The following is a 12840-nucleotide window of genomic DNA, read 5'->3' on the forward strand; positions in this document are numbered from 1 at the left end:
TCCATCCAATCAAAGTTGTGTTAAAACGAGAAATAATTTCTTCTAATTTAATAATTTCAATCTTCTAAAATCACAGATTAGTAGGGTGAGCCCTACACAATCCTGAAAATAGAAAATTTTTAGTCTTTCAGCCAATTCCGAAATATAATAATTCTAATAATTCTGAAAACACCAGAGTTTTAGTAGGGACTGAGCCCTACACAATCCTGAAGAATAGAGAATTTTTTTTTTTAATTTTAAGTAGTAGCACCTCCACCCGAATGCCATCAGACAATCGAAATTGTAGTAACAACGAAAATAAAATTTATTTTTTCCAAATATAATAATTCTAATCTTCTGAAAATTCACAGAGTTTTAGTAGGGGATGGAGCCCTACACAATCCTGAAGAATAGAAAAATTTTATTTTATTTTTAAATAGATTTTTATTAGCACCTCACCCGAAATGCAATCAGCAATCGCAAATTTAGTAAAAACGAAAATAAAAATTTATTTCTTCAAATATATAATTCTAATCTTCTGAAAATCACCAGAGTTTTAGTAGGGACTGAGCCCCTACACAATCCTGAAGAATAGAGAATTTTTATTTTAATTTTTAAGTAGTAGCACCTCCACCCGAATGCCATCAGACAATCAAATTTAGTTAAAACGAGAATTAAAAATTAATTCTTCTAATATAATAATTTCAATCTTCTAAAATCACCAGAGTTTTAGTAGGGACTGAGCCCTACACAATCCTGAAGAATAGAGAATTTTATATTTAATTTTTAAGTAGTAGCACCTCCACCGAATGCCATCAGACAATCGAAATTTAGTAAAACGAAAATAAAATTATTTCTTCCCAATATAATAATTCTAATCTTCTGAAAATCACCAGAGTTTTAGTAGGGACTGAGCCCTACACCAATCCTGAAGAATAGAGAATTTTATTTTACTTTTTAAGTAGTAGCACCTCCACCCGAATGCATCAGACAATCGAAATTTAGTTAAAAACAAAATAAAAATTATTTTATTCCAAAATAATAATTCTAATCTTCTGAAAATCCACAGAGTTTAGTAGGGACTGAGCCCTAACAATCCTGAAAGAATAGAGGTTAGCACCTCACCCCGAATTTATTAGTAAAAACGAAAATTTTATAAATATAATAATTCTAATCTTCTGAAATCACCAGTAGTAGCACCTCCACCTGAAGAATAGAGGAATTTTATTTTAATTTTTAAGTAGTAGCGAATGCCATCAGACAATCGAAAATTTAGTAAAAAACGAAAAAAAATTTAGTTCTTCTAAATATATATATCATTCCAATCTTCTTAAAATCACCAGAGTTTTAGTAGGGACTGAGCCCTACACAATCCTGAAAGAATAGAGGGAATTTTCATTTTAATTTTTAAGTAGTAAGCGAAATGAGGAAAATAAAAAACGAAAATAAAAAATTTATTTATGAATTTAATTATATGAATTTTAAGTAGTAGCACCCTCTACACCGAATGCCATCAGACAATCGAAATTTAGTAAAAACGAAAATAAAAATTTATTTCTTCCAAATATAATAATTCTAATCTTCTGAAAATCACCAGAGTTTTAGTAGGGACTGAGCCCTACACAATCCTGAAGAATAGAGAATTTTATTTTAATTTTTAAGTAGTAGCACCTCCACCCGAATGCCATCAGACAATCGAAATTTAGTAAAAACGAAAATAAAATTTATTTCTTCTAAATTTAATAATTCCAATCTTCTTAAAATCACCAGAGTTTTAGTAGGGACTGAGCCCTACACAATCCTGAAGAATAGAGAATTTTATTTTAATTTTTAAGTAGTAGCACCTCCACCCGAATGCCATCAGACAATCGAAATTTAGTAAAAACGAAAATAAAAATTTATTTCTTCCAAATATAATAATTCTAATCTTCTGAAAATCACCAGAGTTTTAGTAGGGACTGAGCCCTACACAATCCTAAAGAATAGAGAATTTTATTTTAATTTTTAAGTAGTAGCACCTCCACCCGAATGCCATCAGACAATCGAAATTTAGTAAAAACGAAAATAAAAATTTATTTATGCCAAATTTAATAATTTCAATCTTCTAAAAATCACCAGAGTTTTAGTAGGGACTGAGCCCTACACAATCCTGAAGAATAGAGAATTTTATTTTAATTTTTAAGTAGTAGCACCTCCACCCGAATGCCATCAGACAATCAAAATTTGTTAAAAACGAGAATAAAAATTAATTTCTTCTAAATTTAATAATTCCAATCTTCTTAAAATCACCAGAGTTTTAGTAGGGACTGAGCCCTACACAATCCTGAAGAATAGAGAATTTTATTTTAATTTTTAAGTAGTAGCACCTCCACCCGAATGCCATCAGACAATCGAAATTTAGTAAAAACGAAAATAAAAATTTATTTCTTTCAAATATAATAATTCTAATCTTCTGAAAATCACCAGAGTTTTAGTAGGGACTGAGCCCTACACAATCCTGAAGAATAGAGAATTTTATTTTAATTTTTAAGTAGTAGCACCTCCACCCGAATGCCATCAGACAATCGAAATTTAGTAAAAACGAAAATAAAAATTTATTTATGCCAAATTTAATAATTTCAATCTTCTAAAAATCACCAGAGTTTTAGTAGGGACTGAGCCCTACACAATCCTGAAGAATAGAGAATTTTATTTTAATTTTTAAGTAGTAGCACCTCTACCCGAATGCCATCAGACAATCGAAATTTAGTAAAAACGAAAATAAAAATTTATTTCTTCCAAATATAATAATTTTAATCTTCTGAAAATCACCAGAGTTTTAGTAGGGACTGAGCCCTACACAATCCTGAAGAATAGAGAATTTTATTTTAATTTTTAAGTAGTAGCACCTCCACCCGAATGCCATCAGACAATCGAAATTTAGTAAAAACGAAAATAAAAATTTATTTCTTCTAAATTTAATAATTCCAATCTTCTTAAAATCACCAGAGTTTTAGTAGGGACTGAGCCCTACACAATCCTGAAGAATAGAGAATTTTATTTTAATTTTTAAGTAGTAGCACCTCCACCCGAATGCCATCAGACAATCGAAATTTAGTAAAAACGAAAATAAAAATTTATTTCTTCCAAATATAATAATTCTAATCTTCTGAAAATCACCAGAGTTTTAGTAGGGACTGAGCCCTACACAATCCTAAAGAATAGAGAATTTTATTTTAATTTTTAAGTAGTAGCACCTCCACCCGAATGCCATCAGACAATCGAAATTTAGTAAAAACGAAAATAAAAATTTATTTATGCCAAATTTAATAATTTCAATCTTCTAAAAATCACCAGAGTTTTAGTAGGGACTGAGCCCTACACAATCCTGAAGAATAGAGAATTTTATTTTAATTTTTAAGTAGTAGCACCTCCACCCGAATGCCATCAGACAATCGAAATTTAGTAAAAACGAAAATAAAAATTTATTTCTTCCAAATATAATAATTCTAATCTTCTGAAAATCACCAGAGTTTTAGAAGGGACTGAGCCCTACACAATCCTAAAGAATAGAGAATTTTATTTTAATTTTTAAGTAGTAGCACCTCCACCCGAATGCCATCAGACAATCGAAATTTAGTAAAAACGAAAATAAAAATTTATTTATGCCAAATTTAATAATTTCAATCTTCTAAAAATCACCAGAGTTTTAGTAGGGACTGAGCCCTACACAATCCTGAAGAATAGAGAATTTTATTTTAATTTTTAAGTAGTAGCACCTCTACCCGAATGCCATCAGACAATCGAAATTTAGTAAAAACGAAAATAAAAATTTATTTCTTCCAAATATAATAATTCTAATCTTCTGAAAATCACCAGAGTTTTAGTAGGGACTGAGCCCTACACAATCCTGAAGAATAGAGAATTTTATTTTAATTTTTAAGTAGTAGCACCTCCACCCGAATGCCATCAGACAATCGAAATTTAGTAAAAACGAAAATAAAAATTTATTTATGCCAAATTTAATAATTTCAATCTTCTAAAAATCACCAGAGTTTTAGTAGGGACTGAGCCCTACACAATCCTGAAGAATAGAGAATTTTATTTTAATTTTTAAGTAGTAGCACCTCCACCCGAATGCCATCAGACAATCGAAATTTAGTAAAAACGAAAATAAAAATTTATTTCTTCCAAATATAATAATTCTAATCTTCTGAAAATCACCAGAGTTTTAGTAGGGACTGAGCCCTACACAATCCTGAAGAATAGAAAAATGTATTTCTTTCAAATTTAACTTTTAACTTTTTCCTGATTCCCCTGACCCATGACAACCTTGGAAATGTTAAAATATTTTTAAAATAATGAACTTGCAAAATTTCCAGGAAATCACTTAAATGTAAATGTTTCCTATTTTCGAACAAAATTATTTCATAAGAATATAAACAATTCATCTAATTTTTAATTCAACTTGACAAAGACGGGGAGTAAAAAAGAAATCAATTTTCCGCAACAATTTCAATATACTGCTTTTGTGTGTTTTCGAAACAATATACTTTTTTTTTTGTTTTGTTTTGTTTGTTTGTTTGTCTTTTGTGTAGTGATGTTCGCTTCACATGAAAGTTGGTATTCTCAACGTACACGTGTTTATATATATATATGTATATAAATGTGTATGTTAAAAGTAGAGAAATTTGTTCGTGTGCATGTGTAAACCAATATCGTCTGGCAAGTGAGGGATGCGGCACACGCTGTGCGTTCAAGTATAGGGAAAAGTCGACGAGAATCATCTCATCTAAGGTTTCAACCGCGGCAGGCTGTTTCCAACGGTTCACGTATGTCCGATAATGGTTATATCCCCCTTAACCCCTCCCCCCTCTTCTTCTCTCCTACTCTCTCCTATTCCAAAACTGAATTTCTGGTATTACGCTCTTTCTTTGGTCGCATCTTGTCTTGGTGTTAATATTTTTTATCAGTAAAATATTTTTATCCAGACGATTGTGTTTTTTTTTGCTGTAAAATATTTGTTCTTTTCTTGTGGAAAAAAAAAATTTTATATAAATAAATTTTTTTATATAAATAAATTTTATATAAATTTTTATATGCACAAAAGTATTTGTAAATAATTTGTAAATAATTAAATTCCTATGAAATTTTTATTATTTATTAAAATAATTAAAAAATGTTTGCGTACTATTTTATTAACATTTTTTTAAAAATAATTTAATTCTTTTTTGCGAATTTGAAATTGATTTGAATATAATTGAACTTTGAAGAAGAATTTTGTTATTTATAAAGATAATTGGGATTTTTGACGAGAATTTTTTTTTTAATTTAAAAGAGAATTGAATTTTTATGAGAAGAATTTTATCACTCTTGAAAATAATTGAATTTCTGAAAATTATTTATAATTTTTCCAAAATTGGATTTCTTTAGTGTTTTCAAGAAAAATTTGAATCGCAAATTTTTAAATTGTATTATTTTTAAAATAATGCTAAACATATAGTTATTACTAACTTGACTAAAAAATACTGACAGTTTCAAAGAAGAATCCCCTGCCAAAAAAGTGTCGGGATGTAAAATCCTTCCGTCCAAGAAAATTATATGAAAAAAAAAAAATTTTTTATTACCAGGACAATAAAATTTTAATTACAAAAATAAATTTCAATCGTAAAGATAGTAGTGAGAAGTTTTAAGACAGGATAATATTCTCTAAACAGAGAAAAAAAATTCTTTTTTATGTTTCGTCCAAACGTAGAGAGTAATCTAGTGACAAACATTTTACGCGGAAAATTGTGTAGAGAGGCTTTCTTTTAACTATGCAGATTGTTGTAATTCAGACTTGTCTTCAAGTCCTTTGAATTATCTTAACGTTCCAAAAGTTGAATGCAAACGCGCATCTTTCCGCGGACGAATCGCACGATACCCAAGGCGATTATATAAGAACTCTTTCTTCTTCAAGAACCGGGAGAATCTCTCTTTCTCTCTCTCTCTCTCTCTCGACCATTTCACTGTGTGTTTTCACGGAACTTTTGCGATGTGGAATTTTCGCAATTTTCATCCGGTTTGCTCTTATTAATGTTCGTCGGGCACAAGAAAATCTCTTCCATACTACTACTACTACCACCACTACTACCCTCAAACATCAAGAAATTAAACTCCTCGATGAATTAAAAAACAATAGTGTAAGATTCCTTGTCATAATAAAGCTCCATAATTATACTTTAATTGAAAATTCATACTGTGCATTTGAGAAAAAAAAACTTTTTTAATTACATTTTTTTGATAAGGAATTTTACAATTTGTATAGAAAAATAAGGGCTGGCAAAAAAATTCAATGAATTTGATAAAAGTGGAACTTATATAAATGAAAGAAAAGTTTTTACACAAAGAATGTAAATTTAAGGGAAAGAATAAAGAAATTTTATAACGAAGGAAGTAGTAATTTAAGTAATAAAAGTAATTTAAGATTTAAAATTTATTACAAAGGTAATGAAAAAAGTAATAAAAAAAACAAAATTGTGATTTTATTTTATTATTATTTATTATTTTTTATTATTATTTTATTATTTTTTCTACAAAATAATAATTCACGAAAGTATTTTTACTAATACAATAATTATGCAAATTTTTTTTTTAAATATATTTATCCAAGAATAAAAATATAAAATATATATTATAAAAATATAAACTATTTTTAAAAAATATTTTTATGTTCGAAACATTTATTCCAAAGAAGTATTTTTAAGTAAATATATTTATACATTTTTATATTATCATTTTCCTATAGTTAGGTTATTTATAATTATAGTTTTCTAAGGTAAAATTAGTAATATTTTTGTCTAAAAAAGAACAACCTTTAATTTAATTTAAAAAAATTTAAATGTCAATAAGTTTAGTGATTTGTTTCAAGAGCAAGCTCTTTTATTGGCGCGTGTTCAGTATTGAAACTCATATAGCAGAAGTTTGAACAAAGTCTTTCTGGATAAAAATCGTGATCTCAGGAGAAAAACGATTTTTCGCTTACTCTTCACGTTATTATTACTTCTTGGTAACTTGCCTTGAAAAATATATTTTTACAAAAGCTTTCGTTTTTGTACAAATTTTTTTTTTTTTTTTTGAAAAATAAATTTCAATTTTTAAAATAAATTTTCCATTATAACAAAAGTTTAGAGCAATAAAAGTAAAATAAGAAACGAATAAAATTATTTTAAAAACAGTAATTTGATAATTTTTTTCAAAACTGAATTGAATTTTAAATACAATATTTTTTTATTGTAATTTTTTAATAGGGAAAACTATTTGGAAATGAATTAAATTTTTCAAAGTATTTAATTAAATTCTTTTCTTATAAAAAATTTTGTTTAAAATTTTACAAAGTAATAAAATCTTTACTAAGAATTTTTTTTAAATTCTTCATTCCTGAGAAAAATTTCATAAATTAATTATGAAAACAATTGAAATCTTGTTCAGAATTTTATTAAAATTTTCGAAAATACTTGCATTTTTCGAGTAATTTAATTAAAATTCTATTCAATATATTTCAATTCTCATAAAAATTTATCAAAATAATTTTGAATTTCTACAAAGAATTTTTATGATTATAGAAAATAAATTTTTTCAAAGTATTTAATTAAATTTTTTTCTTATAAAAAGATTTTTCAAAATAATTTGAATTTTTAGGAAGATTATTATCAAAATTTTTAAAAATTATTCAATTTTTTTAAGAAATTTTATTAAAATTGTATGTGAAATAATGAAATGGAAATGAATTAAATTTTTCAAAGTATTTAATTGAATTCTTTTCTTATAAAAATTTTTGGTAAAATTTTACAAATTAATAAAATCTTCACTAAGAATTTCTTTTAAATTCTTCAAAATTATTCAATTCCTGTGAAAAATTTCATAAATTAATTATGAATAGAATTAAAATCTTGTTAAGAATTTTATTAAAATTTTCGAAAATAATTGAATTTTTTCGAGTAATTTAATTAAAATTGTATTGGAAATATTTCAATTCTCATAAAGAATAATTAATATAAATTTTTAAAAATAATTTGAATTTTATCAATAAAAATTATTGGATTTTTTTGGCGAAGAATTTTTATCAAATTTTTTTAAATTAATTGTTTTTTTTAAATTATGGTTAAATTGTATTAAAAATAATTGAATTCCTGATAAGAATTATAGTTTACAATTTTTTTTCAAACAAATTATTTAAATACAATTTAATTAAATAAAAAAATAATTTGTTTAAATAATTTATTTTAAAAAATTGAAATTAGTACAAATACAATGATATATTGCAAAAAAATAAATGTCTGACTGATTTACATTATAACTACTGGTAAACTAAAATTTCGAAAATCTTCCATAGGTGTTTGTCTGACTTAACTTTGTTTTTACTACTGCGTAAGAAATAAGGAATAAAAAATTCTTTTTAAATTAACGAACAATTGAACAAAAAAATACATTTTCGACTGATTCGGAAAAAATAATTTTCGTTAATTTTAACATCCAGAATTTGAATTCAGTATTAATTATTAACATTAATTATTAATTTTCTCACATGTAGGTACTTTAAATGAATAATAAAAAAAAAATTCAAAAAAAATAAGTAAAATTTTTCGCAGCTAATTAATTAAAAAAAAACCATGGTTATTATTAACTTTCTGCAGTGATAAAATTTCTTAATTATCACTTATGAATTCTTTTCAAGTTTCTCCACGTTTCCACGATTCTTTTTCTTTCCTCAAGCCAACATATTTTATACGTTTAATTCACTGGCGACTTTTCTCGAGAGAAGTTTTCAAAGAAGCCTGAGTGAATCGAACCTATACCTACTCGAAGTGAAGCAGCGAAAAAAGAAAGAAAACGAAGAAGAAGAAGTAGAAAAAAAAATGTAATCCAGTCCGTCCGAAAGACAAATTGCTGGGGCTTTATTTATCGAACGAGTTTCAACGTTATCCATATCCCTATTTAACGGCTTCGCTCAATTTCACTTTGAGTGCATCCTTCAAAAAGTTTTTTGGTTCCATAAAATTACATGCTATCCGAATTCTCGGGAGACATTATTTTATTCTCTCATGAATATAAAATTTTTCAAACTATACATGTATATATATACATAAGGAGGCAAGCAAGGTAAAAAAAACAGAAAAAGAAAAAAGAAAAAAGAAAGTGAACCCGATTTCATGTGATTTAAGTGAACTGGTACGATTCACGAATATCAAATTGAAGGAAGAAAGTTTTAGAGGCTTCCAATAGAGAGGAAAGTTTGACAGTTTTAGAAACTTATCGGTTCTTCCCTAGTAGAAATTTGTCATAGTATCTTTAAGGGCACTGGACAGTTCCACTGGAAAATTTCGAGGCACTTTACAGTTAAACTGGCTAAAAACTATAAAGTGATGTCACGCTAATTTCTTCAAGTTATTGTCCAGTCAAATTTTACAGTTTCTGATCATCAGTCCTGTAGAAAAACTATACAAAATAATTCACTTGGAAATGTCAAAACTTTCTTTATATTGACGTTACGTATTAAACACGTACAAATTTGAAAATATAACGTTAAATTTTTTTGTCAACAAATTAAATAAATTAAAATTTTACGAAACTATATTTTTACTGTTGGTGTATCTATTGTTCCGTATAATAAATGATTTATAATAAATTATCTGTAAAATTATTTTTAAATAACTACATAATTAAAAAAAAATATAAAAATTACTGATTCTTGAACACATGTCATTTTTTTACATTAAACAACATTCACTTTTTCCTTTAATTAAGCACAACACTGAAATAAATATTATTATTTTATCACACTACAAACTTATAAGTAAACCCTAATATGAAGAATTAATTCAGTTCAAACGAAAAATATCTAGCGGTTTCGGGGAGCGAACTCGGGTCACACTGGGACGAAATACCTAAACGCACGCTTTACGCATCACGGCCGTTCTAGTCGATGGACGATTCCGGAAAAATAAGAACCATACTCTACCGGCAGGTAAAGCAGTTCCCTTTTTCATCTTTTCTAGCTCAACTGGCGAATTACTGGACAGCTACTGCATAACACTCTAAAGTTGAACTTATTGATTATTACTGTATAGAAGTTCTGTCTGTCCAGTTATTCTCATGGTACTGTCTAGGCGTTCCGTGAAATTATGTTTCAAAGTTTGTCGTGGCGTTAGCGCTACCGTCAGTCCAGCAACTGAACAGTGTTGTGTAGACATTTTCCATAAATACATCAGAGTATACACTGAAAGAAATAATTCGCGGGTGTAACTAGAATTATGTCTATTTTTTCCGTAAGGAATTAGTAATAAATTGTTACTGTCTACTGTCATTAATTATAGACAGTTCTGTTATTCAGATCGGAGAGCTATACATATGTCAACGTCAATTCATCAATGTAAAACATAACCTCACTTTATTGGACCAATTCTAACTTTTTGTATGTAACACGTTTGTTAAATTAATATTTATACATATAATAAGAGTATATAATCTTGAAAAGAAATTGTCTTCTGAATTTAAAAAATTAGTTATTTTAATTAACTCAATTAATTGAAGCGAATTTTAAAAAAAAATTTTTTTTCTAAAGGAATTTTCATTAAAAATAAATTTTGATTGAAAAGAAATTTTTATTATTAAATCAAAATTTTAATATTAAATAATTTAAAAAATTTGTTATTTAGTTGTCAACAGTAAAATAAAAGAACAAAATTAAAATTATAAAAACTATAAACTGTAAAACCAAAAGATTTATTTTATAGAAAATATTTCGAAAATGTCAATACACAACTGTTTAGTTACTGAAACTGGCGGTAGCGCTAACGCCACGACAAACTTTGGAACATCATTTCTCGGAACGCCTCGACAGTGCCATGAAAATAACTGTACAGGACTTCTATGCAGTAATAATCAAGTTCAACTTTATATTTTCTTTAACAGTGTTATGCAGTAGCTGTCTAGTAATTCGCCAGTTAAGCTAGATTAAACTTCCATGACTAAAACTGTACAGTAACTTGAATAAATCTAGTCATGCCACGACAAATTTCTACTAGGGTTACTTTGACCCTTTTTCTTTATTCGTCCCGCCACCTCTATGACAATGATTCTTTCGGTGTTTCCTTTTTTTTACCTACTTTCTCACTGTAGACTCTTCAGTCGAGTGAAAAACGTTTTTTTAAATCGTAAAAAAAAGACGAAAGTAGCTATCTTTTATTTAGAGCGAAATAAATAATTGATTTGCTAAAACATTGTTTTTCAATTTAGTAGAATTTTTTGTTTAAAGAAAAAAGAATTGGATTTCTTTGACGAAAACGAAAATTTAGGAAATTTATTTTTCACAAATCTAATTTGTTTCTCATCTACTACTTATTTTCGAATTCTAAATATCATCATAAATGATTAAAATTAATTATATTCATTGAATTAATATATAATTAAATATTGAATAATGGATTCTTAATTTATACCATATCAATTTAAATAGTTCCTGGGGTTTGACTAAAAAATAAATTTCTTGTGTTACTGAATCTATTTGTCTGTAAAAACTTTTCTAATTTTTGTTAATTTCATTTCTGGTTATAAGTAGAAAAAGCCATTTTCAGTCAGACACAGGTGTAGAAAATGACTTGTAATTTATTCTCAGTAGTAAAAATATAATCAAGTTAGACATTTTAAATATTTCTTCTTTCATTCTTATGGCAGTAATATTAAGTCACGTATGAAAAAATAAATTATAAAGTTTGTAAATGTTTAATTTTGTTTTTCCTTCGTAGGCAGTAATTTTTGAAAACTTTTTGACGAAGAATTTTTTTTATTTAAAAGCTCAGAACTTTGTGGATTGTATTTCCAAATGTTTTTGAAATTTATACCAAAGGAGACAATAACCTTCATTAGAAGTCTGATTTTTGGGTCAAAATTATTGATAAAAACTTTTAATTTGAAAAGAAAGAAAATAAATTTTGTTCATTTGAACGTTCAGAATTTTAGGAACATATAATAAAAGAAATGAAATTAGTGACATTTTTATTACTAAAAAATATGATTAATAGTTTTCGACGCAAACTTCAAAAAGGTTTTTTTTCTTTCTATAATAATCGTCGTTCCGTCATTCTTTTATTCTGTCCACAACTGAAATTATAGTCATTTTCGTGATTTTTTGGCTTTCAACAGTTGAAATTTAATGATCATTAAATAAGGTTATTTACAATTTTTAATATTTTTATTCCTTCAAAGACTTTTGTCTATTTTTAAGAGTAGTAAACATTTCTTTGAAATATAAAATTTATTTCAATAATATTTCATAAAATTTTCAATTGTTTGAAAATTTTAGAAATTGTGAATTAAATTAATTTTTATGACCCAGACAATTATTGGAATTATTCTAGTGATAGTTTAGGACCAGTTAAAAAAATTTAGAACTGAAGATTGTTAGTAAACAGATTAGATAAAGTTCGCTCAAAAATTATTTTCCATCTTCTGCTGATTGGCGGCTGTGGTTACTTTTTATAAATTGTGAATTAAATTAATTTTTATGACCCAGATATTAATTGGTTTTTCATGGCTTGTATTTATTAATTTTTAGAGTAAATCACAATAATTTTTAGAGTCAGAAAAAATGCAAAAATTTTTCTGGAATTTAATGTTCGGTTAGGAATACAAAATAAAATTTTTTTTATTTACTTTTTTTTAAATATGTTCTCAAACAAAAAGAAAACACCTTTTTTTTTGCAAATTTTTTTTCTTCCAAAGAATGCAAAAGAGAAGGGCGATAAAATGAAATGAAGAAATAGAAAATGATCGAGAGAGAAAGAAAGTCATAGAAGTGATGGATACTGGTAATTTGTTGTTCAACTTGGAAGGCACGAGGCG

The sequence above is a fragment of the Leptopilina heterotoma genome, unplaced genomic scaffold (assembly GCF_015476425.1).
Source record: "Leptopilina heterotoma isolate Lh14 unplaced genomic scaffold, ASM1547642v1 Lhet_80, whole genome shotgun sequence".
Lineage (NCBI taxonomy): Eukaryota > Metazoa > Arthropoda > Insecta > Hymenoptera > Figitidae > Leptopilina > Leptopilina heterotoma.